Source organism: Anopheles gambiae, chromosome 2 (genome assembly GCF_943734735.2).
Source record: "Anopheles gambiae chromosome 2, idAnoGambNW_F1_1, whole genome shotgun sequence".
NCBI classification, from domain to species: domain Eukaryota; kingdom Metazoa; phylum Arthropoda; class Insecta; order Diptera; family Culicidae; genus Anopheles; species Anopheles gambiae.
Window position 1 is genome coordinate 57937259 of NC_064601.1, and position 27731 is coordinate 57964989.

The following is a 27731-nucleotide window of genomic DNA, read 5'->3' on the forward strand; positions in this document are numbered from 1 at the left end:
CAAACACACACACACAAACACACACACACACATACACACACATACACACACACACATACACACACACACACACACACACACACACACACACACACACAAACACACAACGCGATACTCTGACTAACAAGCTTAGCTTAATGCCAGGGCAAGCATAAACATGATTTTTTCCTGGCTGTGAATAGTGCTGCCAACTGCCACTGTTTCAATCATCAACACTCATGACTGAAACGAAGCTCAAATCAGATCACATACACAGCTGAGATGATCAGTGACTATATTCCAACAGATGGAGAATCAATCACATGCTTGGTGACATTTAGTTTAGCACCCAACTTTTGGTCACTCACTTGGTCACGAGATTTTTGTCGGCGATAATCGCGACATTCTTGGAATATACGTGGCGCGTGAGTTTAATTTGTTTAATTTTTGTTTAATTTGTTTATTACTCGTTCAATGGATAACAATGGATCCGTGTGAATGTTCTTAAGTCTAATATTAGATTAAAATAAGTAGTAAGATCATCTTAATAATTCGCTTCTAAGGCAACTGCAAAGGATTGCACTGAGGTTCCAAAATCAAACAAATGACGAACTTCGTTAAACACCCTAATCATGGAGTTGAGGGGGTCTCTAGATCCATATCCAGTTCGACTACGGTTCAGGGTAAGTAACGGACGAGAGCGAAGCTGAACAGCAGGCGCGTAAAAGTTTAACTGCTGGAGTAGGGAAGGACAGTCGATGTTACTTTGCAGTAAACCAGCCACAAATAGTTGTTGTGCGGTACGGCGTAGGATGTGGAGCGGTTGCAGTCCAAGGAGCAGAAGTCGCGTTTCATAAGGTGGTAACTGACTGCCAGGTGGCCAAAGTAACAAGCGTGTTGCGTATCGGGATAAGCGACGCTGTATCGATTCCATTCTCTCAGAAAGTCTTTGGGTTGAGGGCTTCCAGACGACACAGGCGTATTCGAGTACCGGGCGGATAATACCACAGTATAACGCTTTGATGCAGACTGGGTCTTTGAAATCTCTTGTTATCCGAAACAACATGCCAAGCAATTGATTACCTCGGGTAATCACCTCCTCTGTTTGCTGGTCAAATGAGTTCTAGCAACAAAATGAGCATGCTTTCTCCCTCTATCTGTTTTGATTATTTGTCCGGTCAAACAGAGCGAGAAAACATGCTCATTTTTTTTTTTTCTTGGAACCACTCACACGCACCGCATATCTCCCGTGACCATCGCGATAATCACCGACTGAAAATGTCGCGACCAAGTGACTGACCAAGAGTTGGTTGCACACAATGTCACCAAGCATGTGATGGTCGCACCAACTGTTTGAGGCTCGCCTCTGATCTTTGCAGCAGAGCTCGTGACGCTGAGATGATTTTATTTCAGCCGGAATTTGTCATGACTATGTCAGTGATATTTTGCAAAATTGATCACAGCAAAAAAAAAGTCGTGACATAGTGACTGACCAAGCGATGGTCGCTAACATGTCATGAGCATGTATTAGTCACACCAATCATTCTGAGTATCACCTCTGATTATCACAATTAAGTGCATGACGCTGATATGGATTTTGTGTCAGTCAGCTTTTTTTTTATGACATTGATAGCGACATTTTGCAGCACTGCACCAACCAACTAAAATACACAACCGCAATGCACAAACAGTAGAACGTCGATTATCTGGGGTCGGATTAACCGTAGGACGACTTAACCGTGCGCATAAATGTGACAGCTGTTCAAACATACTGCGAAAATTTGCATAGTCAAGTGGGCAACCAGTTTTTTGTGCAGCTCTTTAGTGTCTAGAGGTATTTTCAAAAATCATTTTTGGTCATGAACAGTTGTTAAACCTATAGTTATTGATTGAAATAATATTCTACTAACAATCAATCGATTGATTCGATTAGTTCGAATTATTTAATTATAAAACTTGTGAATTTTATAATGTTTATATGAATTTGACATTTCTTGGACGATTATCCGCGCAAATCGAGTAACCGGCAACCGTTCGGTCCCGAGCTGCCCGGATAATCGAGGTACTACACTGTATATGTATCTACGCATACACCACAACACACAATCAGCCCGGTGGAAGACACGGATTGGAGTGCAAGTAAGGCACGGCATGGTGAAGGAAGGAGAGCAAGAGGAGGATGAAATGAGCGCAAATATTTTTGAACTTTTCGGCCGTTTTTTTACTTCACCGTCTAAAATAGTTCACTCATTCCTTCAACAGATGGTGCTTCCGCACCTAAAAACTGCCATAACTGCGCTGGCCAGCGCAAAAACGACACACAAAACTAGACAAAAAACTGCTCGATTTTGCCCAGCGAGTATAGTTATAGCAGTTATAATTATAGCACCCCCCAGAGCAGGTATAACAGTGCAATTGGCAGCATACTAAACATCTGAGTTTTCACATTTTATTTTGCAAACATCCACAAACATTGAAATAGTGATAATTTCAACGAATTACACCGTAAAAAAATGAATTAAACATAAAGATTATTTACAACACCATAAGACTTCGAGTAGATAGTACTATTCGCAACCCTCGCAATGTTTAACGGGCGTTTTAATTTATCCCAAGGTGTATTAAAGAGATCAGGTGGTGGAATGTAGAATCAAAGTGTATGTAGGTCAGCTGGTCTCATAGCATGTTTTTTAAACCCAAATTTGAACATCACTTATTGACAAGACGTGTGAAAACTTTTGCTCAAACAGGCTTTCTGGAGGCTTGACGAATACACAAAACACTCTTAAAAACTTCATTCAGAAGCAGAAGCAATAAAAATCAGTTTTCAAAATACATACATCCTGGGATAGGCCTAATTGTATATTATACCCACTTAGATAGCTGCTCAAAAACTATAAAATGCAAACAGCTGACAGGCAGAAATTTCAGACTACCAACTTAGGCCCGTGTCTGTGCTCCATCGGATGCGATTTTATCGGAAGGCCTGTCAAAATTGTATATGAGATTTGACAGATAACGTCGGATGTGCGATTTGGTCGTACGACGGAATCAAAAATTTTGATTTCGTCAGACACCGCATCCGATTTTATCTGTCAAACTAAATGTGTGGTGTTTCGTAGGAACAATCTCAACTTAATTTTACATAATCGTTATATTATTAAAATCATCCAAATAATCGCAATATTATACGAAAAATCGTTTGACAGCACGTGCGATAAAATCGCATGCGATGGAGCACAGACACGGGCCTTAAAAACAAAAAAGGCCCCTACTGGTTATAGCCATAATTGGTGCTATAATCACAATTGGTACATTTATCCTAATATGACCGTAGTTATTTTTAACATTACTCGTTTAAACCAAACGAGTTCGATGGGTTTACTTGATCAAATAAACAAACTAGATAAATAAACGTGAACCTACGTTTAGCGAAAGGAACATTGAACACATGCTTTAAATTGCCTATTTCACGTCTTCAAGGCCTTGGTACAGCAACCATTCGGATTACTTCGAATATGCTCTAGGATGGAATAACGGTTTTACTGTACGTCAAAAAATCACTTTTATAACAAAAAGATATGTTTTACAGCGTGCTCAACTACTCGTCAAACCGTGCCATTAGTTAAATGGCTTTAAGAAATTTATATTCATTCCAAAAACAGTACACGTACAAAACTGTGCACAAAAATTATTTGAAATTAAGAAGAAGATTCATTCATCAACGTTTTGGTTTGAACATGCGTTTGAAAACGTTCTTGCAATAAGAAAATATTTCATGCTTATGCTTGCTTTTCTCGCTTCAGATTTTGGCATGTCGTCCATTAAATTTTTCAACAAATGATTTTGGAATTTGCATAGATTCGACCCTTTTTTATTGTTTTTTTTTTAAATTTAATTATGCAAAGTTTGATCAATTATTTGATTATTTGGTCTAAAACTGTAAGTCATAGCTAAATAAACAAATGAGAAGTCCGCAATATAACGGAATTGAAACTAGATTACACATGCGCTTTAAAATGGAGGCTAAAGTTTTTAAAGTTTGCACTGATTATGAACTCCTAAGCACTAAACATTGTAACAGTTACACGTAAAAACTGAAGTCTGCTTATTTTCCTTTCATAACGTAACATAACGTAACATAACATATTTAGGTCGAAATAAAATCAAATTGTATCAATGACTTTAACCCTTTCACAGTTTTGCTAGAACAGTGCTCGAGGTGTTCTACATTTGCGCTCGCCCTGGGGGAGCGCATTTTGGCCCCCAGGTTGTTCTTATCTCCTTTATTCTGCTACCTTCGTTTTGGACGCTATTTTGTATTTGCTTGTAATGTGTATAGTCTGTTCCCGAGCTACACGGTTCTCGATTTACGCGGATTCTGAATTACGCTGTTTTCCGAATTTGCCCGATCAAAACATCCACGGATTTCTTGGGAACTCATAAACCACGTAACTTGGGGACGGGCTGTATGTATGAGCAGATAACCCAGCGCATATGTGTTTCAGGTGTAACAAGTAAACAACTGTTGTTTTTAATTTTACCAAACAATGAATAAATTTAAAACCTGCAAATCAGTTGAAAACCGCTATTAGATGTTTGTAGAAGCAGAAACATGATTTAACATAAGGTTTTCCGCATTCAAAGAACTGGTAAGAATACAATTAAAATTTTTGAATTTAACAAAATGTTCTTAGGGGGCATCCATAAATTACGTAACGCTCAAAGGGGGGGAGGGGGTTCCCTGTAGCGTTACGGTTTGTTACATAGGGGAGAGGGGGGGTTCACATTCTGTTACGTAACGTAATACAATCCTATCACTAGTCACTGACAAATGATCGCCCACCTTTTTATTGCTAAAATACTTCCAAAATCGCTGCTTTTGTTTAGGGAGCAGCCATACGATTTATATTGCCCTTCTGTCCAAAAGTTTATACAAAACCGAATTTGTAAAAAATGTGAAATATATTTTGCATCACATGTTTTGCTAAACGAGCATTTGAGAATGCATGCTAGCCAAGGAGAAGGGAAAAAACCTTACTTCAGAACAAAAGAATGATGATAGGTTTAAAGAAGTAATACACATACATAATGAAGATGCCATATGGAATAAAGAAGATGCCAATGTAATCGAAACAGATAGTGTTCCCATCATAAACATTACTGAACAATTGAAGCCAATCTGGCAAGATGTCTAAAAATGCTCAACATATATATTATGCGTTTCTTTAATTATAATTTTTTTATCTAACTTTCCTTTCATTAATTCAACATTAATTTTAATTAAACATTAATTAAAACAACTCTGCATACTTTCTAAAAGCAATCAAATAAAAAAATATAAACCCATATTTTTTTGTATTTGTTGATGCAAAACCAAATTAAGGGGGGGGTGTTCGATCATGCGTTACGTAATTTTGGAAGGGGGGTCTCCTCCAACGTTACGTTTTGTTACGATAGGGGGAGAGGGGGTCGAGAACGTAATTTATTCAAATATTTCTATTCAAAAATTATGTAGAACTTATATGAAAGAAAGAAATACTCTAGATAAAAGATAATCTTATATTGAAATCATTGATTTGTTAATTAGTCGATAAGAAAGTAATTTAGAATTCTTTGTATTGTGAAAATATTTTTTTTTCGAAAAACAATCAACAACTACACGCAACAGGTAATTTTACAGTTTGTATTCACTGATAAATAACGATTCAAATGATACAATACTAATTCTTTTTCTTTTAGCTCAACAACCGTTGTCGGTCAAGGCCTGCCTGTACCACTTGTGGGATTGGCTTAGATAGTCAGTCTTACGTATGGCAGCACGGTCCATTGGGGGCTTGAACCCATGACGGGCATGTTCTTAAGTCGTTCGAGTTGACGACTATACCACGAGACGGCTCAGCTACTGGAACATACAAAAAAAGCTGAGAGCGATTCAAACGTAGCTGAAAACGATTCAGACGTAGTTGATTGCGATCCATTTTCATGGATTGCGATCCATAGCAACCGGATAAAGATTCACATATCACATCACATATTTCAGGACGAATAATGCAAAAACTTAACAGAAAAATAATAATTTGTGCCGTATTCCTTAGCCGTCAGACTCTTACTTTTTTCAATACCTACTTTATGTGTAACTCATATCCAAAGGACTGTAAATATTGTCAGCGAAGTGATCAAAACAGCATGAAATGATTAACTAAAGTGCTTCTCAACGTCAATATCAGGAATGTGAGATTGTAAAACTATTTTAAACATTTTTCTACCTATTGATATTACTTACGTTTTCTGACCCGTATTTGCGTTGCCAAAAATAGAGGTACTAACGTAATTAAGAACAAACTTTCGAAAATAGGAACAAAAACAGTGTTTGAACTTTTACGAATATTTCCGCGATTATATCAACTGAATGTTACATTGTATAATCAAATTGACAATACAAGCTATACACGTTTCCCAACAATACTGCGGCTATATGGCATGTTTCTACAGTGGGGATATTTCTATAGCTTCGATAGTATTTATTTAAAAAATATAGCTTCAATAAAAAAATAAATTGAATAAGAATAATAATAATATTACAGTGAACCCTCTCTTATTTGACACCTCTCCAATTTGAAAAACCTCTCTTATTTGAATTTTTTTACAATCCCTTCATTTCCAGTACATTTTTGTCCTTTAATGTAGAAAACCTCTGAAATCTGTATCCCTTTTATTTGTGCATGGCGTTGCCATGGTTATTGAATGATGTATGCTCAAATTGGCAATCGCGTTCGCAGTTTTCTATAGCAACACGTAAGGCTTCATACTCAATGTTCTGTCTCTTTCTTGTTTGTATGGACCTTTCATTCACTTTCAATCTCTGTAATTTGAAAACCCGTATTATTCGACAGTCCCATCGCCTCTCAAATTAGAGAGAGTTGTCTGGAATTATTATTATTTTAATATTCTAAAAAACGCTAGTATTATGAATATTATTAATAATATTTTTCTCAGTATTTTAATAACAATTTTTATTTTTATTAAAGTTGTTATAAATATTATATTGATTATAATTATCTTTTTTTTTATTATTTGCATAATTATCACTACAATAACAGTGATTTTGGAATTAATTTTGTCACTTCTATTATTATTATTATTGTTATTATAATTATTATTATCTTTATTATTAAATTTATAATTATAATGCTTATTATTATTATTATTATTATTATTATTATTATTATTATTTTTAATATTATTATTATAATTATTATTATTTTTAATATTATTATTTTTATTATTATTATTATTATTATTATGTTTGTTATTATTATTATTATTATTATTATTATTATTATTATTATTATTATTATTATTATAATAATTATTATTATTGTTATTATTATTATTATTATTATTGTTATTATTAATGTTATCATTATTATTATTATTAGTATTATTATTATTATCATTATTTTTATTATTATTATTATTATTATTATTATTATTATTATTATTATTATTATTATTATTATTATTATTATTTTTATTATTATTCTTATTATTATTATTATTATTATTATTATTATTATTATTATTATTATTATTTTTATTTTTATTATTATTATTATTATTATTATTTTTATTATTATTATTATTATTATTATTATTATTATTATTATTATTATTATTATTATTATTATTATTATTATTATTATTATTATTATTATTGCTATTATTATTATTATTATTATTATTATTATTATTATTAATATATTTATTTCTTTGTGATTATTATTTTTGATATCATAATAATAATAATATCAATCAACAACAATTTTTAATATAATTGATCATTTTTACTTTCATTCAATATTATTTTTACTACCCATATCCTAAGTTTGTTTGCGAACTACGTCATCCACATCATTGGAAACAATGATGCTGTGATTGACATAGAAGTTCTGCGTTGTTCTTTGTAAATATTAATGTTAATTAGAACCTTAGCACGTTTTCAATAAAACATTTTATAAAAAAACTATTACTATAATTTTTTAACTTTTTATTATTTTGATTATAATCATTATTTTTATTTGTAATAATGTTATTATTCTTAGTTTCATTATTTTGGTCATTATTATGATAATTTTTAATCATTATTATTATTATAAAAACTATTAATATTGTTATGTTCCTTATTAAGTTTTCTATACATGAACATAAGTGTATTAAATCAAGTAGACTGCATGTATGGTTTACATCCACAGTCAGTCAAGAGCAAAAAAGGAAAGGGTAAAACGTATAAATTTTTTATTCACTTTATTTAATTAGTTCGATTTCAATGCAGAATGTTTTTTGAAATTATTTGTTTAAGTTAACCTAAGAATAAAAATGACTCAATAACGTATGCATACATTTCATAGTCCATAGTTATTATTTTCGAGCAGTTTTCTGCTCGACTCGAAAAAGAATTTGATGGATGGGCGTGCCTATAAATAATAATTCAATTCTTCCATTCTGTTTTTACTGCGTCGTTTGGCCATTTCGTTTGTGGCAGTATTTGTACGTAGACGTTAGCTAATTTGATTGAAACGTCTTGCAAGGTTATAATATTTTGTAGGTTTTATCGCGTTTTGGTTTACATTATCTTCGTATTGTACTTTTAGTTGAATCCTTACAAGATAATGATATAAACGAACCAATTTATTACTACAAGTCTCGTTTTAAAATAATACATGATTAAACTTAAAAGGAGAAAAAATCCTACTAAAACCTTTCCTTTGTATACTGAATCAAAAGTAGATACAAGCCCATCTTGCAGATGTAATAAAATTTGCCGTCGGCAAAATGGCCATTCCATTCAATTAGGAAAAAATTAAAAGTAATGATGATGATGATGATGATGATGATGATGATGATGATGATGATGACGATGATGATAATGATTACGCAATACCACAAATTCAATATTTGATACTTCAAATTTAATGGTTCACACCATTATAATTTACATGTAAAAAAAGTAACATCAGATAAACACCTTTAGTGCGAATATCATAGATGTATTAGTGAAGAACATTCAAAATAATGTTCCATGCTTACATTTATTGCAGAAAAGATGTCCGACAACGGTACCTGCCACGTGCACAGCATACATTATACCACAAGCTATCATCGAATTCAACTGAAAACGACGAATTAAATAACGCATCGGGTGGTGTGGAGAGCGACCCGTGGAACTGAGATTGTTCAAGACAGGGTTGCTGTGAGATTTATCGCGAAAAAGCGAATAAAATGTAAATCGATGTCACTTTGACGCACGTACCAATGCGTGTCCTCTCAATGCAACGCTCACGTTGTGCTACGAGGTGTAATGCGATCGAAAGCAACAGGGTCGTTCCAAAGATAATTAAGTCATAAAAACGAATGTATTCTACCTCGGTCACAACTGCTAAATGGTTTTGATGAAAACGTAAGTTGGTTGGCTTTTTGCTATTTTGCATATTCTCTTGATGTTCTTTCTCTGAGAGTGTTTAAAAAATACCCACATTTGTTATCAATTTTAGTTCGACCATCATTGTTAATTTAGCCATTGTCGGCAACCTATCTCAATATCCTTCTATTGTTTAAGAAGCTAGTCAAAATCAGAATGTTATGTATATCTCAAAATAATTTGCAGTATTTTGTTTACCAACAAAGTACAAAAAAGCCGTATCTCTCGTTCATTACATAAAAAAACACATAAATAAAAGTATAGAAACTGTTTAATCAACAGAATAATACATTCGAGTGATTATTATATTTGTTATTATGCTACAACAATGTTTTAAGATCATGTTGTGGGTATGAGGTAGAAAAAGCTAAACAACATCGCTTGTCGATCGTTCCAATGCAACGTGTGTGACGAGCTCTGGCGTTCAAAGTTTAATTCGGAGTAATTCAATTTAACGATGTGTTAATCGAGGGTAATAAATTTCAATGCGAAATTCTCATGCCATCCAGCTTCTGCGGTTCCTTTTCAAAGTGATCAGTGTTATTCCTGTTTCTCTCGTGTTATGCGCCATCATTATAATAACTACTTTATGTGTGTATTTGAAAATATTGAATAAGAAAAAGATTCGGAGCAGCCTGAATTTCTTGGGGTCTATTTATTTTTTTCCCCAGTAGGAAAATATTAATTTGGTGGAGTTAAAGACAAATAACGGACGATGATGTACAAAAACGAAGCTTTATAGTCATTATTCATATCAAACTGACCTCCAACAACATGATTGTGATGATGATGATGATGACCATGATTAATTATTGCCTTACTTAGGTTGTTCTTTTACGAAACATGAGGTCCCGTATACAGTCCAGTATTTACTATTCCCTAGATAGTTATTAAATAGGGTGTTTTATTTCATAAATATTGGTGTTATTACAGTAAACAATAATATTACTTTATTATTGTTATTCACTTGATTTCCCTTTGCTATTGGAATAACATGGGGGTATCTCATTTGCCGGCGGCAATGTGTCTCGTATATTAGCTATTGGTCAATTTATTTCTCACATGCGCTTCGTATCGATGACAACAGAGATTTTGTTTTCGTTACTGAGATTGTGATAGAATAAATTATACATCCCACTTGTTGCTTTAAATGACGTTATGACGTATACATAATGAGGACAGCTTAAAATTAACTGCAACATAACGAAATCAAGTGCGTTTAATTTTTAACAAACAGAAATATATGTTTCAGCATTGTTTCACTGTTTTCATAGAGCGTTCTAAGCATTCGTGTAAAGATGACAAAACAGTTGGAACTATAAATTCTTTTCTCAACGGTAATAAAAGATTGAAGGTGTGGCTTAAGTCAACTTGTACTTGTGATTTGTATTATGGATTTGTAAATTATATTAAATTGTATTGTTGTTTTAAATTATATATAGCAAGCGGCTTCCATGGAGACATACCGACGTGCTACCAGCTTATCATACAAGGTGTCAGTTGTTATGGCTTGAAACTTTGGAAAAGAGAAGAATGGTTGCCCAAGGAATGTTTATGTTGAAACTATTAACTGGAAGAATCGATGCACCTCTATTGCTAAGTAATGTAAATTTTTATGTCCCTACTAGACCTTTAAGAACTCGACAATTTTTAATAACTGGTTTTCGTTATCGTCTTTTCTGTGCTAGTTATCCGTTGTTATTGATGTCCAAGAATTTTAATTTATTTTCAAATTTTGTAGACCTATCCTTTAGTGTACCGAAATGTACTAGTGTCATACGAGACTGCATTACGTCTAATTTTAGGAACCCATAGTTTAAGACATTAGTTGTATTTGTGTATGTAGGCCATGGAGGCTCAATACCTGATTAATAAATAAATAAATAAAATGAGCATACAACGTTGATCAATATAATTACTATGTAAAACAATATTTTATATTCTCGAGCTTTCATACAAAGCCACAGTCTTTCGGGGATTAAAATGTTGAAATGATTTTATGATAAAGCAATTCACATCAAATACATTATCTGCAACATAGCAAGTATGTACCAAAATTGCTTTATAGTTCATTGTGTTGAGAAACCGCTTACTCCAGAATTGAATGAAGGAATGAAAGACATTTATGTTACACAAATCTAGAAAGAGTCGTTATGTCGTTATCATACCGAGTTTTGAGTATCGTTCTGTTAGTTGTTGAATTTATCTGACCATTTTTAGTGTTGTGGCACATTTACTTAGCTAAGATGTATAAGAAATCTCATTAATTTAAATATAATGTAAATTTATTCACACATTTATTTACACATTATTCATTACCCATTACAATAATATCAATAAATAATAATTATATACATTTTTACCATTTCAAGCACTCAATTTTTTTATCTCTTAATACTTCACAAAATAGAGTTCAATGCTGTATCTGTATTTACTAAAATCACTCAATATATTTTTTTAATAACTTTTTTTCGTAAAAATTGAGTTTTACTTGTTAAGTGTTGAGTGATTTCTTTTTTTATTGCATGTTTTTTCGCTTTCTTTTTCATGAAGTCGCTTACTTTTGGCTATGAAAATGTAATGCTCGTCACATCGCCGTGTTTTGCGAGCATTATTCTCACCAACACTCTCGAATGCACCTAACACTCTATATTGGGCTCTCCTCTTTTTCTATTCGTTGCTAACGTGAACTTTGCCTTCTTTCTCTATTTCTTGGATTTGGTGCAATGTACTTGAAATGATCCTAGGAACCATGTTCAGAAAACCATAACCATCTGTTTAACGGAAATCAAACGAAGTTAGATAAGAAATACTAAAAACAAATATAATAAATACATTAAAACGCGCCTTTAATTCATCAACACCAAAATAAAATTTCGTGAACAACGTGTTTTACGTGTTTTTATTTAATTTTTTTATGTTTTCATATAGATTACAAAAACACGTATGTACGTTCCTGTGAAGATCGTTGCGTTAGGAAAACGGAGGACTTTGTCAGGTACTTAAGTCTACCCTATTGTTTTCATCAAACACTCAACTCACTTAAAACATAACCTTTACTGGAAAATGGGAAATGACTAATAGCGATTGATAAAGTAGAAATAACTTTAATTAATAGCTGTGTTCTCTATACAAACCATTTAATATCTTCATCACATAAAACCATGCGTTTTATACAATTAGCCAGTCCCTCAAACATATTTTAGAATAATTCGCCGTATTATACGCATAACTAAATAGGATGATTGTAGCTACCATTTCTCTTTGGATCAAGTTTGGCAAACTGGTTCGATAGAATCGTGAACATTCGTTTATTTACATGTATTCTCACTTTCCTTTGAAGAGTTACCCGATTGCTACGGTTCACATTCTATGAGAACGGATCGTTGACAGCAGAGTATATGTAATATAAAGGTCGAGACGAGTCGGTGAATTTGTTCACAAACCATGTGAAATATTTGACAGTTTCAACAGAAATATTTTCAAACGTTTCATCGTACCATACGTTGGTTAGTTGGTTGTATTGCATGAAGTATTCTAATTATATGTACTAATTTTACAAGTTTGGTACATTTATTGTAAAAAAGTTAAATAATTTCAACAAAATAGATAAAAATAGTGCAATCACCGAACATAATAAAAGTATTGCCTGAAATCATGACAAAACTATGTACAGTTCAAAATGGCAAAAGCTAGAAGGCTAGTATCCTGGTTGTGGTATCCTGATGAAATTACGTTCGTAAAATCGAAATGTATATTTATACTACATTTCATACAGTAAAAGCACAATTTGCCTCAAAATATGTTTGGTTGTGTGAAAATTTTTGTATATTATCCAACTGTTAAAAACAAGTTTTGAAAATGGTGGGCCGAAATCGAGTTATGCATTAACCTCTACTCGTAAAATGAAAAAGTGATAGCTTAGTAAAACAAAATAAACTATTTTGGTGGTTGTAACAAAATTTTGTTGTTGTTTGACACTACGACCGTTATTCGTCAAGGCCTGCCAGTACCACTAGTGGGCTTGGCTTATACTGAGATATTGATTACCATAGTAGGATAGTCAGGCCTACGTATGAAGGCACCGTCTATTTGGGGATTCAACCCATGACGGGCAGATTGTTTAGTTGTACGAGTTAACGATTGATATTCTTCTTCTTCTTCTTCTTTGGCTCAACAACCGATGTCGGTCAAGGCCTGCCTGTACCCACTTGTGGACTTGGCTTTCAGTGACTAATTGATTCCCCCCCCATAGCAGGATAGTCAGTCCTACGTATGGCGGCGCGGTCTATTTGGGGATTGAACCCATGACGGGCATATTGTTAAGTCGTACGAATTGACGAGTGTACTACGAGACCGGAGCTGATTGATATTACGGTCTGATAAAGTTTCAAGAAAAAAGTTATTGAATTAGGTTTTTGTATTTCCGAGGATTGTAAAGGGATTATATGTCTGTGTTCTGTAAGGTTTCTGTACACTAAAATAACGACTGTTTTAGAATGTACAGCACAGAGTGTATAATTATTAATTAGCTTTGAACACGCAAATCGCTAACGCCATGGTGAGGGTATCCCGTATACATAAAATGCTTTGTCCATTATCACATGTAACAAATTATTCATTCTTCGCTTTCTAAAACATTACATGGAGCTCATTAAAATAAACAGTAGAACCCAATATTCCAATCTCACTGTATAACATATCCAGATACACACCGAGAAAGTTTCAATTATATTGCTTTCAATTGATACTTTTACAATATCATTTGTGCTAGAGGTAAGGTGAGAATTATTCCACATGTCCCAACTTTCACTTCCTTTGTCACTGTTGAAGGTCTCATCTGGTGCCGAATCGGGGACAAATAATGTAGCTTTCTAATTTTAACCTTGAACCAACAGTAAAATAAGGCCATAGCTAGGATACGGCAAAAGTGACCTTAGATGATGCAACTGTGAAAACACGATTAAAGTCAGCTTCAACACCACATGACAGGCATCTTGCCATTCTGATGCTTTACCCATACCAGGCTGTCTCATAATATGTTTGAAACATTTTACGTGCTGCTCAAGTTGATTTTGGTTTAAATGGTTTTCCTCTTCATTGGCATTCTTGATTTTTCTGGTTTTTTTTTCACTTGGACTTTTGTTGTGTTAATACCACTTATATGTTTATAGCACTACATATAAGTACTACTAACGAATAAGCAACAACCATGTCATGAAAAACAGGTCTTTGAAGAAGCCAAACGCACAACATATTACGCACAACCTATTGCCTTGTAATGCGTAACTGTACATTGTGATCAATAGACATATTACATTAATAAAAACGATTACATAATTCTGAAACTATATTCCAAAATGGAATAATTGTTTACTAGTTTTGTAAACAAGTTTGTTGAAAATTGATTACAAAAAAATTGTCGAAAAAAGATAGAAACAATAATAATTGAAATATAATTGAAATTTTTACTTGTTTTTGACAACATGTGCTTTGCATATAACAAGTATAAGGTAAATTTGAGAATGCAACGAATTGTATGATTATCCTTAACATTTACAATTTTCCATTTCCTTTGTGATGCAAAATATTTTTAATTAGCTAATCAACTCATTTCAAATAATATTATAAATTATTTAAAACTTAGTAGACTTAGAACCTAGAAAGGGTGGTCTCGTGGTACAGTCGTCAACTCTTAAGTTGCGACGACTTAACAACATGCTCGTTGTGAGTTTAAGCCTCAGATGGACCGTCCCTCAGTAGCAAATGCTTACTATCCGGCTAAGTGGTGATTAACAATAAGCCTCGAAAACCAAAATAAATCCTGACTCCAATACCCCTGGTGATACATAAATACCATGTATTTTTACCTTCTATACATCTTTTATTTTAAGTTTAAGTAAGTTTCTTCTTGATGATTATGATGCTGATAATCATAGGCATGATCATGCGGAACATATTATTCAACAACATCAATATTTTATTGAAATAAAATCATAGCCTGAAGCATATTGTCTCATTTTGTTAGAAATCTAGCACTCAGAGCACATCTTGTATTTACTTAATATTTTCGTAAAGTCAATAAGTATATTTGAAAACATGGCAATCATCATTCTAATTCTTTACATTATCGAAAAGACGAATTGCGTTCTATACAAAAAAACTTGTAAATTTATTATATTTACATCTAATTTTGCTTTACATGTTATGTATGCTTTACATTGTTTTTTTCGAACGAAAACAAACGATAAAGCTGGTTACTTACTATTACTACTAAATTAAATGAGGTAGTCAATAATATTGCAAAAATGAATCAGTGGCACTATAAAACATTCAAGTCATATAGATAAACCTATTCGATGATATATTTACTTGAAAAATTCCGTGACGATAACGCAACACGATATAGCTTAAGAATAAAATTAAGTAACAAAATTATCGATGTTGTTCATTTTGTGCTTTAAATCTAATTGAAAGTATTTGCATTCAATCCTTGTTTCCTTATAAATTTATATTTAATAACTTATTTGTATATATGTCTATGAGATCACAGAGATTATGTGCAACAGCCTGATTTTTTTTTATTCCACGATTGTCTATTATTATGTTTCAATGTGTGTCGTCCTGTCTACATCTAATATGAATGGCAAAGGATATAATGACATGATCGTCTTGATCATGATTTCATGGTGTCACAATTCCACTCTTCAGCACAGTGACTATTTGTCACCCATCAAATGCACGAAATGTATTCCATCCTCCTGAATGATCATTCTACGACGTTGACGATCACAACACATTGCAACAACGATCAGAGTGCAATCAACTACATTAATATTAGCAAGTCGGCTGTCAAGACAAGCAGATCATAAGAGTTATATTCAGCAAGAAAAAAGTCCTACGAATTTCATCTCTACTTCAACAAACAGATCCCTTGCAATTCCACCGACTATTAATTCTACCAGCTATTAATAGCGTCAACTTGGTGAAATATGATAATGACTCATACTATTATATTTACTTGCAATGACTGTAAGAAAACGATGGTTTCATCCGAGTTTGGCAGTGTACGAAATGCATAATGAATGCATTTACTTACATCGAAATAACTTCATAACGGGTAATAACGGGTGGAAATATGGATCAAGAGAATATAATTGGATTATAGAAACATATATAAAGAACAATAGTGTAACACATAATTAAATGAGTTTAGAGCCTCATTTTAAACCGCAAAAATTGCTATAATACTAGGGTCATGTATGATATGACATAGCACGTCGAAAGAGACCTTTTATTATTAAAAAAATATATAGGGGTTTATTGTTTGATGTTCATTTGATTTGGATCACTTGTCACCCCTCACATGTTTCAAACTTGCGTACATTTATTTTGAGGTTGTATCCGCAAACGCTTCAGTTGCATTCATTTATTGCCGCATGTTGCGCCGTCCCCCAGAGGTGTTCCCATTTCAAAAAGTCAGATGGTTATGGTTCCGTAGCTATTATGATTTGACTGTGAGTTTTATGTGTAGTTGTATGAATTTTGCTCACTTTTTTTTCTTACAGAATTATCTTAAATTATCTTTAAATGTGTAAAAAAAAATAACGAAACGAGAGGATTTAATTATCCTTTACTATTATCACTTAAAAATAACAATGTCATACCATTTCATATTCATAACTGAATGTAGTACATGACGAAAAATTACAATACCTTTTCATAGTCTTGAATTAGATAATATTCTCTAACGTCTAAAGTCCATCATGTTTGGGCCTACTGCATGACAAGCAAGAATCACGGTTATGTCCAGAGTCTTATGACCTTTTGGAGAGTTTTATATTAAAGACGTAAAACTAAATCCCTTTGACCATACTCGTATAAAGTACATTCCATATTTATATTACTATGCTCGTTCAAACGCAATAGCAATTAAACACCTGGAAACGGCGTTGTAATTATTATAGCATGTGTTAAATCATACGCTTAAGGAATTCTTATTGTTTCACGGTGGTAGATTTGGGCTATTTTATAATTGCAATGTATAATGCAGCGCAAAACAGAAAAAGAGAAAATACTAACAAGTTAAAAATAAGTAAATGAGAAATATGGTACGCTCGAAAGAAAATTCATATCAATTCTGAAATCGTTCGTTAGCGAAATACCATTCATACAGTTGCAAAAAAGCATATACAGTAAATTAAAAAGCGTAATTTTGAGTGACGAACTTATTTAATATATTAGAGATAATAGTTGAAAAAAATTGTTACATAACATACACTAAGGTAATGAAGGTGGGCCGGTCTGGTGGTACAGTCGTCAACTTGCACGCCCAAATAGACCGTGCTCCCATACGTAGGACTGACTATCCTGCTATGGTAATAATAAGTCACTGAAAGCCAAGCTCACTTCACTAGTGGGTACAGGCAGGCCTTGATCGACAACGGTTGTTGTGCTAATGAAGAAGAAGAAGGTAATGAAAAATAATTACCACCTTCTAATGTAATATTGTTCCTGCTGTATATATAATAATCGTTTTTTATCTTTCTCTTAAAAAAATATGAATTATCTAGTTTTGATCTTTTTTAGAAGTTAGCAAGCAAGTTTAGATCCCCTCCAACAAAGTCAAAATTCTCCCTTGGGGAGAATTCTCCTCCGGTTTAACACCGCTGAGCTAGACCGACTACGCATGTTGCGTCAAATAGTAAGGCCCTATAGTGCCAACTTTTCAGTCGAAAATTACTTTTAATATCCACAATTCTCTCACGAAATGCAGTAATTTTGCTTAATAAAGCCCACATCAGCAATGTCTATCTTGCCCTCACATGTCAAAATGCTGCATAAAATAGTTAAGTAGGCCAACGCGGGCAGTTTTACGAATTAAAAAAAAATAGCAGCTCTTTTCTTTTTTACTTTATTTCATTTAAGCTGTTTTCAAATATATTTATTATTAAATTTAAAAAATTTAAATATATATATATATATATATATATATATATATATATATATATATACAGGAAGAATTTTGACTTTGTTGGGGGGATCTTCGATAAAAATTTAACAAAATGGCGATGCGCCAAAACTAGATAATTCATATTTTTTTAAAAGAAAGATAAAAAAACCATTATTCATCTAATAATCAGCTAAACATTGTAAAAGTTTGTTGCAACTATAATTGTAGGGCTAAAACTCTCTATTAAATCCAGCATAAGATTATCAAGTAGCAAAATGATTTATCTGCAAAATCAGTCTATCAGAAAATATGCTGAAATATGCACCAATCAACGATTAAATGTAAAATCTTGAAAAATCGGTTTTTTTTCCAACTTAATACACCAAATACTTCCAACTTAAGACAATAGATGAGCCATCCACAATGGCATATAGTGCTCAATAGAAGACTCAAATCTCTTTATTCAATTCTTGATCTTGACACATTTGATCATAATATGTATATGTAACCATTTGAGAATAATGGTACTATAGTACTACCGTCTACTTACGCGATTTAGCAATGTGTCCCTCATAGGTTCAAGACCCGTAAGACGCGTAATGCACTTGGTAACACTTGGTTATGGTATGGGTACATGCATTTTCATGCGTAGCTAATGATTTTGGCTCGTTAGGAAGAAGAATATGAGGTTTTTAAAGAATTTGTATTTTACAGAATTCATAGTATTTTTTTAAAATTTGGCTCACTAAGTCACAAAGATTGCCGACTGTTGCTCTAAACTGACTAATATTGTTGAAGCTGTAAATAAACTGATTGATAGGAATTTGCCGCGAGACCGCGAGCGGTTTCGGACACTCCTGAGGCAGGCCAAGACCGCGAGCGGTTTCGGACACTCCTGAGGCAGGCCAAGACCGCAAAGCGGTTGTAGCGCCGGATAAGTAAGTAAGTAGGAATGATAAGAAAAACAAGATAAGAGGAAAGGAAAAAAAATTGTCATGTTTCAATTTCACTACTAATAGCAACATTAGAGGCGAAAGAACTCCGCATGAGCCAAAGCCTCTCTAAACCATACTAACAACAATAGCAACGTTATTAAAATTGAGTAATTAATAACAATAAGTAAGCTGTAAAAAAATGCTTAGCTTGAAACTTTTTCTAGGTTATTCTATTGATAATGCTATTCATGCAATTGTTATTCCTCTGAATGTATGTACTTATAATGTATAACGATCCGTTATGAAATTTTAACAATCATGTTTTTTTTTTAAAGTGATCAGATGCTTTCAATTCGTAATTAGACTGTAATGATATTAGTTAAAATTGCTGTAGTTTTTTTTTTGCAATGCAAGTGAATAAATATTAATGATCACGCAACGAAAGATAACATTGTGGCATCATAGTCTAGCAGAACGTGAAATAATTTTTTTTTTGTAATCAGCATCTTTGATATCAAGATGGCGGTTCTTAACATTTCATATATTTCATAGCATTTTTACACAGTTTTGCTCTTGGTTTAACAATTTGGCTCTTCGCGTAAAACCCTACAAACATTATTGTAGAATTTGGTTCTTTCGGTCGTAAAGTTTGCGGCCGGCTAGTGTAAACCTATCATTAGTGACGCTTTGTTTGCCTTACTCAAGGTTCTTCAATTAAAATTTCAATTGAGTGTGCCACAATCTTCAGTTCAATTGCCAAATTATGGTATCGTGTAGTAACTCCGTAATATGCTATTTTGTAAATTACTTATACGTAACATTCAAGGGTTTCAAAAAATTTTCTTTGAATTTGTTGTCAACCTTTTCCAAGGCATGCTAATCGATGCTTCCATAATGTAATTACTTTTTTAACTATAATTTACAGTAAAGCATATGAGGTCGATTGATGTACAGTTTTTTTACAAACATGTTCACTACGCATGAAGCAAAGAAAACAAAAACAAAATAAGAGCAGTGTCATTGAAATTCCCAATATAATTACTTACTGTAAAACTGTATAACCTCACTGCTTGGATGTGTTTTGTTGGGTTGTTTATTAGTTGACAACTCAATACAGTATACGCTCGGTAATCCGCATTTCATTGAGTGCGGATTATCGAATGACGTTTTGACGTGTTTTCTTATTTATGTCGAGGTCCATGAGTTAATTGTTACATTACATACATTTTCATGTTGTTCAAAAAATGTTTATAATAAAAAAATGGAAAGATATTTATCTTTTTAATCATAGTTCACTACTTTTGATAGAACACTGTTAAGCTCATGAATTTGAATGTCAAAAGTGCGGATTATCGAGGTGCTGTTTATCGAGCGTGTAGATTAAAAAGGTGCGGATTATCGAGCGTATACTGTAGTTGGGTTGTCATCCAAGCTACAAATTATTGTTTACGGAAAAAAGTTCGGCAGTAACGCCGATAGTTCCGTGCAGATTTTATTCATGACATTCTCGGACATTCTCAAACAACCAAATTATCAGGCTCGAATCGACTACTTACCACGTAATCATATTCCAATCTATGAGGTTGTTCTATATTTAAATCGTGATGTCTGTACATATGCCAATCGTTTGTATCATGGGCAATGCAGATGCAACGGTTAAACACTGGTTAAAGAGATCTGGCATACCTTTATTGAATAACAGTATACATGCCGCTTTCTTTCACAAACAAATGACAATTGCATTGTATAATTGCTGAAGGTTGCGTTTTGCTATGATTTCACCTGAATTGCCAAAAATATTTTCTTTTCACAGTTACATAGGTGGTTTATGCAGAAAGGATTCTAGTTTAAAAATAATCCATGCATTGCATAATGGGCTGCGATTGTTAAAAATGTTTTTTATAGGCACTGTTTTATTTTTTTTTATCATGAGATGAAGAAGGTTTCAACGTGTAAATGTGAAAAAATAACTAAGCAGTGCTATTCAATTGTCAACCTTATATAAAAATTATATTCACCAGATATATTTTTTTATTACAATCATCACATACAAATACAGTTGGAATGAAAATACCTATTTTGATTTACTGGGTGAAAGTTCGGGAAAACGCAAATCATAAAATCGGGAAGAAGATATTTTATCAAAATATTTCTAACGATAATCCAGTAAGAGGTTACGGTTCTTACTGTTCCTCTTCACCAAATTATGGTTTTTCCATGTAAGTCTTGCGAACTTCAGGAAGTAGAAAAAAAATGCTCGTGTGAGTGTCTACTGTTGGAAATTTAATAACTAGTTATACCTTTGAAACTGATCACACCAACAATACAAAAATCAAATTATTTATGTTCTTTGTGTCCGAAAAACCGTGACCTTTTTAAATTCAAAGTTCTGTTAGATAAAAAACAAATACAACTATCTCCGAAACTACAGGTTTTTACGGTTTAGTGTTCAAATGGTATTATTGCATTTCTTTTTCTTATTTTTTCACATGTATGTTTCGCATATATGTTTTTATCCTGCAATATTATAATTTAAGACGAATGTTCAGATTTGAAGCAATATTAATAAATGGCATTAAAACAGTGGTCACGGTTTGTTGTGGTGTTTCGAATGCCAGTTTTTGAGGCAGTAAAATATTTGTTTACGAAGTTTGAGGTACAGCTCTAACGGCTAACGTATGAAGCGCATAACAAAGTATGATGGAAAATTAAGAATTGTTTCTTCTGTTTGCGGATTATTTTTGTCGATAATAAGAAATAAAGAAGAACAAGAAAACGATAACGATAATAACAAGAAACGTAAACTAAAATGTTTTGTTAAAAATTTTCTAAAAACATGTCTTTGACTCGGAAGGTTTCTCATCCAGAAAGTTGTATAAATTGTCAAATGTTAATTTTTAAAGTAGGAATTAAAGACGAGGTTATACAATATATGTTGGCGACACCAACTCAGTGTAAAATTTGAATAAGACTCTTTTAATGACGTAATACGAATATTTTTTATTTCAAATCATACATACATCCTCATTTGAGTTGTAATGCAAATAAAGGCATTTGGTTTTTGCGACGAACGTGTGTACTTGTACCCCTACATGCTGAAAAAACTATCAACTAATATATCTGATCATTTTCGGTTTGAATAATTGTTTAATATACACACTAATAAGTGCAAAGTTTATATATAAAGCAAATCAAATCAACAAAGCGTCACACCTAGTTTTGAAATATGCGTATCCCTACAAAACCCCCCTTTCAGGCAGTACAGTATTTCGTTTAGCTCTTCGTTGAAGAGAGTATAGTGTGACACAGTGACTGCCATGGATAATAATTTATTACTATGTTTATTTACTTTTAATTTGAACATCGATATGATCAGGGATAGAGATCGGTTCTCTAACGATTCCCAGTAAGAACACACAAACACTGCAGTGTACGCAGGTTTCTATCATTACTGGGCATAGAGAATGACAAAGAAGGGATAACAAGGTCTCAATTTGTAGCCTTATGCAACAACTCAAAATGCGTGTTCTTTTTCATTCGGTGAAGTGGTTAAGAATGAAAATCCAAGATATGGCAGTTTTCCTTTAATATATATTTTTAAATTCGTGTAATGTGGATCGAAACTAAATTTTTAAAATCAATTTTTGTTTAGACTTAATTTCGAAATGTTCAAGCATTTAATCATTGCATAATATAAATACCTCATATAGTCAAGCACTTTTTGCCCAAATAAAACTCAAATGTAACTGGAAATGTATTACATCCGTGATGTCGTTATATCGTAGATCCTAACGATAACGAATTCGTTTGATCGTCCATTTTTTTATGATGAGCTGCTTTGGGCTACCGACCGTGTTTTCGATTAAGAAAAAGAAGATCATTTCTTGTTTCACCAAACTGAATAACTAACAACGAACATGGAAACATCATCACACTCTAATTTTTAATATTTAAATTCGCATATGTGGCTGAATATACATGACGTTGGTGTTTGCATGATTCTATCATCAAAATACACAAAGGCACAAAGCAGAGCGTACGTTTAGAACGTACATTTAGGAATGATTTCGAATCGCTCACTTATCACTAGATCACTGATCGTACACTAGACGTATTATACCACCGTGCTATGATCTGCGCAAAAAACCTTTTTTATGAATCACTGAATTTTTAATCACAATTTGTCACGCTTTGAACTTTTGAAACCACATCAAGCGGACACTTGTTTTCATTCACATTTTCTTGTTTAATCAAACGACCAAAAATTACACTTATAAACAACGTCGGTAACTGGTTTGTCGCAGACTGCTGTGATTGGCAGCAATTCTTGGGTTTCACTATGATATGAGAAAGAACAATTGAAAACTCTATCCCGATTGGGCGGACCCAACAAACTGTTGAGTACCTCGTGATCCTATGTGATAAGCTACCGACCGATGATTATAATTTTATTACTGGGTTACACTGTTGACGCCGGCTTATTTAAAAAAAAACCATCCCAAGAAAATCATTTTAAGACCGATATGTTTTAAACGCACCAACCGAGTTACAGGGACATTTTGTGTCGCTCTTAAAAAGAGTACAATTGATCACTAGTCAAAAAAACTCGACAATCTGTGCTCGTAAATTTCATTCACTTAATACATTCACGGAAACTGCTCGGGGATGTGTGTATGTCTTATTTACTCGAACGGCATCCAAATACTAAACCAGCCTAAATGTAAAACTCGCGTAACACACATACTCGATACAAGCCATTTGTTGCTGATTCAACCGGCGTCGTTGCGGTATAGGGAGAACAGATATGGGAGAGTAAAAGAGTGCTTGCATTTCAACTAAGCCATCTCGGCTGGGTTCCAAATGTGCAACTGCTACCCTTACCGACAGTAGTCAATCCATCTGGCGCCCTTCCGTTGCGATCGTTCTTATTGAGACGCGTGCTTTACTCTACGCTACAACTACACTTCGTTTCACGAATCCGTTGCAGTGAGCGTTTGCGGAGAGCGTTTCAATAGACGATGAATGAAATTTTCAGTCACTTCTCACATTGTTGCAGTTTTGCAGATGTATTGAACTCTTTTTGCTCTCTGCATCGCTCATTCTCTTTAAACACTCTTCCACCGTTTATATGCGCTGCTATATTCTCAAAAATGGTTTCTTTTTGCAAGAAGAGCGTGACGAGCAGAAATCGTACACAGATGAGCAGATGTATGATTTATAGGAGAGGAAATACGCAAGTTGAGACATGTACATCAACTGAGTGACTCGAGTGACAATCTATAGCAAGCATGCTTTTTCAAATGAAAACTTTTTACAACGCCATCACCTTTTTCAATTAGATAATAACATATTAAGGTATGTTACACGTGCTGAATTTTTGTAAACAAATCATACATTTAGTGAAATATTCAAAATTTTTGTCAACATAATACACTAAAACATATCGGTTCCATCTTTCCACATCATAATAGCAATGCTCGAAAGTTGGTGAAGCAAAAATATTCCATATTTTTACAATCCGGCGCTGGTGATATACTAAAAATTGTAAACAGGCCATATTTTATGTTCTTCCCAATTGAGAACTGTTCTCTCACCAATTTAGTTAAAATGCTCACATTTGGCAAAGCCACCGCCATTACTTTGAACATCTAGCACTCATTTATTTTTATACTCTACGTACATTCAAACAAGAACGAAAGAGGAGGACGAATAAGTCCCAGAGAATAGCGAACAAGAGAATTAAAGCTATACATAAGGATGTACTGCTAACTTTCTAAGCGGCAGAGTAAATAATCCAACGAATCCATTTGCACCAGAGAGCGTGCTGCGGTTTGACGAGAGTGAGAGAATTGCACGAGCAGAAACGCGAAATGATGAGCGCTATTGACGCGTGTGTGGAAAGATTTATGCTTTGTTTATATACAGGATCAGTGCAGCTGGCACTCTGTAGAAAAAGGGACAGCATCATAGAACAAGCAGACAGTAAAAAAGAGAGTCCTAATGAAAGTTTACTGTATGTAGAGTAGAGTACAGTAAAATCGTCTAGTAACGAAATTTAACTAGAAAAAATTCTTTTCATTGCAAAATTTATGCTGCGACTTGAGAATACATATTAATCTGCAAGGACAATACAGTTACACAAAGCTTGTGGTACATATATTACGAATTAAGAGGACATTTTCATGAATACTACAATGAAAACATACGATGTTTGATGGATAACTATCTCGAAAGGGACATCATATCTTCTATATGTGTATTCACTTCAACGGCACTCCCCCTTTATGTAGTAGGCCTTTGATGAGTTTGCTTTTTTTCAGTTACGCTGCATTGTACGATGTACATATTTGCATTGTACGATGTACATGCACCACATGTTGGTTTCCAACCTTTTCACGACGAGTTTACAACCATGTTATGTGATTGTTTATCTTAGAATTATTAATAAATATTGTAATTATAGCCTAGCTCCTTACAAAATTATGAAAGTTTGAAACAACAAAAATTAAATTCATAAATTCTTATTTTGAATACATTTTATAATTCACCTGAACTTTGTATAGTACTCAAAAACTTCTTTTAGTAGCAAGGTCAAGAAATTCAAATACCCCTTTCATACTAATACAAGGTACTATGATTTAAGGCTATGATCAATTTTGTTACCATGAAGGTTGCCGACTTGCAAGCATCTGTAAAAACAATTTAGAACTGTTGGTAACGTTCGAGGTCGAACATATATGAATAAATGTACATAGTAACAGATAAAAGAACGAAATTAAGGAAAACTTAACCTCTACTAGTCTCAACCACTTTTTAAGTGATTAATCCCATATGGAACAAAATCAGAAACATGTTTAGAACAAGATGTTAGAAACTATCCTTATCGCGTAGGTATGGTCGAGGATACATAATAGGTTTAAATGTTTAAAAGAATATATAAACAATACTTAAAAAATATATATAACTTAATTTGGATCAAACTTACAAGTGTCAATATCGGATCATTTGCAGTAAAGCATATACAATTTACCAAAAGAGTCGTGGTTTTAATATATTTACCCCATTGATGCATAATGTCTTCATCAGCACATCATGGTTACGCGTTTCGCGTTTAACGAGGGGTATTTTTGGAAGATAGAGCAAAGTGTGTGTATACCAGGTGGCTTGTCCCATACAAATTGACAACTAATTTCAAAAACAAAAAAAAAGCTCCTCTTTCCAGAATGGGTGAACATAATTTCCATAGCAACGGTTCGCTTTTCTTTGCAACACATACGTAGTATACACTGGTGTTCTCATCTACGGCATTATTTTGCTACAGAAATGGATTTTAATTAGTTCAGATTTGATTTAGCTTACAATTAGAAATATTTTACGTGTTTTCAAGGTATTTTATTGAAAAGAACGAAGAGTTTAAGAGTGTTTGTGTATTCGGCAAGTCGCTAGATAGCTTGTTTGAGGAAAAGTTTTCACCCGTTATGTCAAAAAGTAAACATTCTTTCATTCCTGCATTTTTATGTCCCAACCCGTTCCTTACGCCCTCGTGCTCCTCTATTTGTTCTAAATCGACGCACATCAGTTGGTTTAAATGATCCTTTATTACGTGCTGTAAGATTGTTTAATTGCTGCGCCCATTTGTTTGACCATCATCTCCCCTTACCATCCTCCGAGTGAATATTTAATAAGTTTGGTAAGTAAGTATGTCGTTAAGAATTAAATTTAGACAGCAATTATGTAGATAAATAAAAAAATAAAAGTGATGTTCAAATTTTGTCATAAAAAACAGACACCTGGTTTTCATACAATTTGGGATATAGGATCATACATTATGTTTTTTTCCTATAGGACTGATTCTAGTGTCCAGTGAGTTCTATTAATTCATTGAACGTCAACACTTCAAAACGCAAGAGAAAATTAAATGCGTGAAAGTGCAGGAGCAAGCTCAACGAATGCGTTTGATGTGGGCCAGTACAGTTTTTGTCGCTGAACTATACGATTCGCTGATCCAGCCAGCAATTTTTACTAACATCAGCAAATATCGTCACATGCATAAATTATTTTATTTCCTAGACCCTGTAAACCAATAACGGCATAAAAGTTGGATCGAGCTCGAGGCCAACTATGATTGGTGATATGCGAATGTTGAGTAGCGTGTGAAAAAAGGTCCAGGAATATGGCGGACATACAGACAACATACCATTTTCTGTACTCGCAGCTGAGTAGAGCGGTGAGGAGCAAAAGAGTCATCCAGTGATTTATGCAGGGCTTTCGTCGCACGCACGTTGGGACAAAGGGCGGACATTGACTAAAAAATAATGGCGATAATTGTAACGATTGGAATGTGCAAGCGTTCTATAAAAATGAAGAACCCAATAACCAGTTC

At 33.4% G+C, this 27731-nt stretch overlaps 1 protein-coding gene across 14 annotated transcripts in view; it reads right to left on the reverse strand.

Moving 5' to 3' along the window:
* The window catches only part of LOC1272720 (homeotic protein antennapedia), a 91512-nt gene that overhangs the window by 21923 nt on the left and 41858 nt on the right, over window positions 1-27731 (reverse strand). The window contains exon 1 of one of the 14 annotated variants that reach the window (XM_061650857.1): window positions 23050-24071. The exons of the other annotated variants lie outside the window; for them this stretch is intronic. The gene's annotated coding sequence lies outside the window, so the exon portion shown is untranslated. Of the gene's footprint in view, window positions 1-23049; window positions 24072-27731 lie in introns of those variants that run through there. 14 annotated transcript variants of the gene reach the window in all.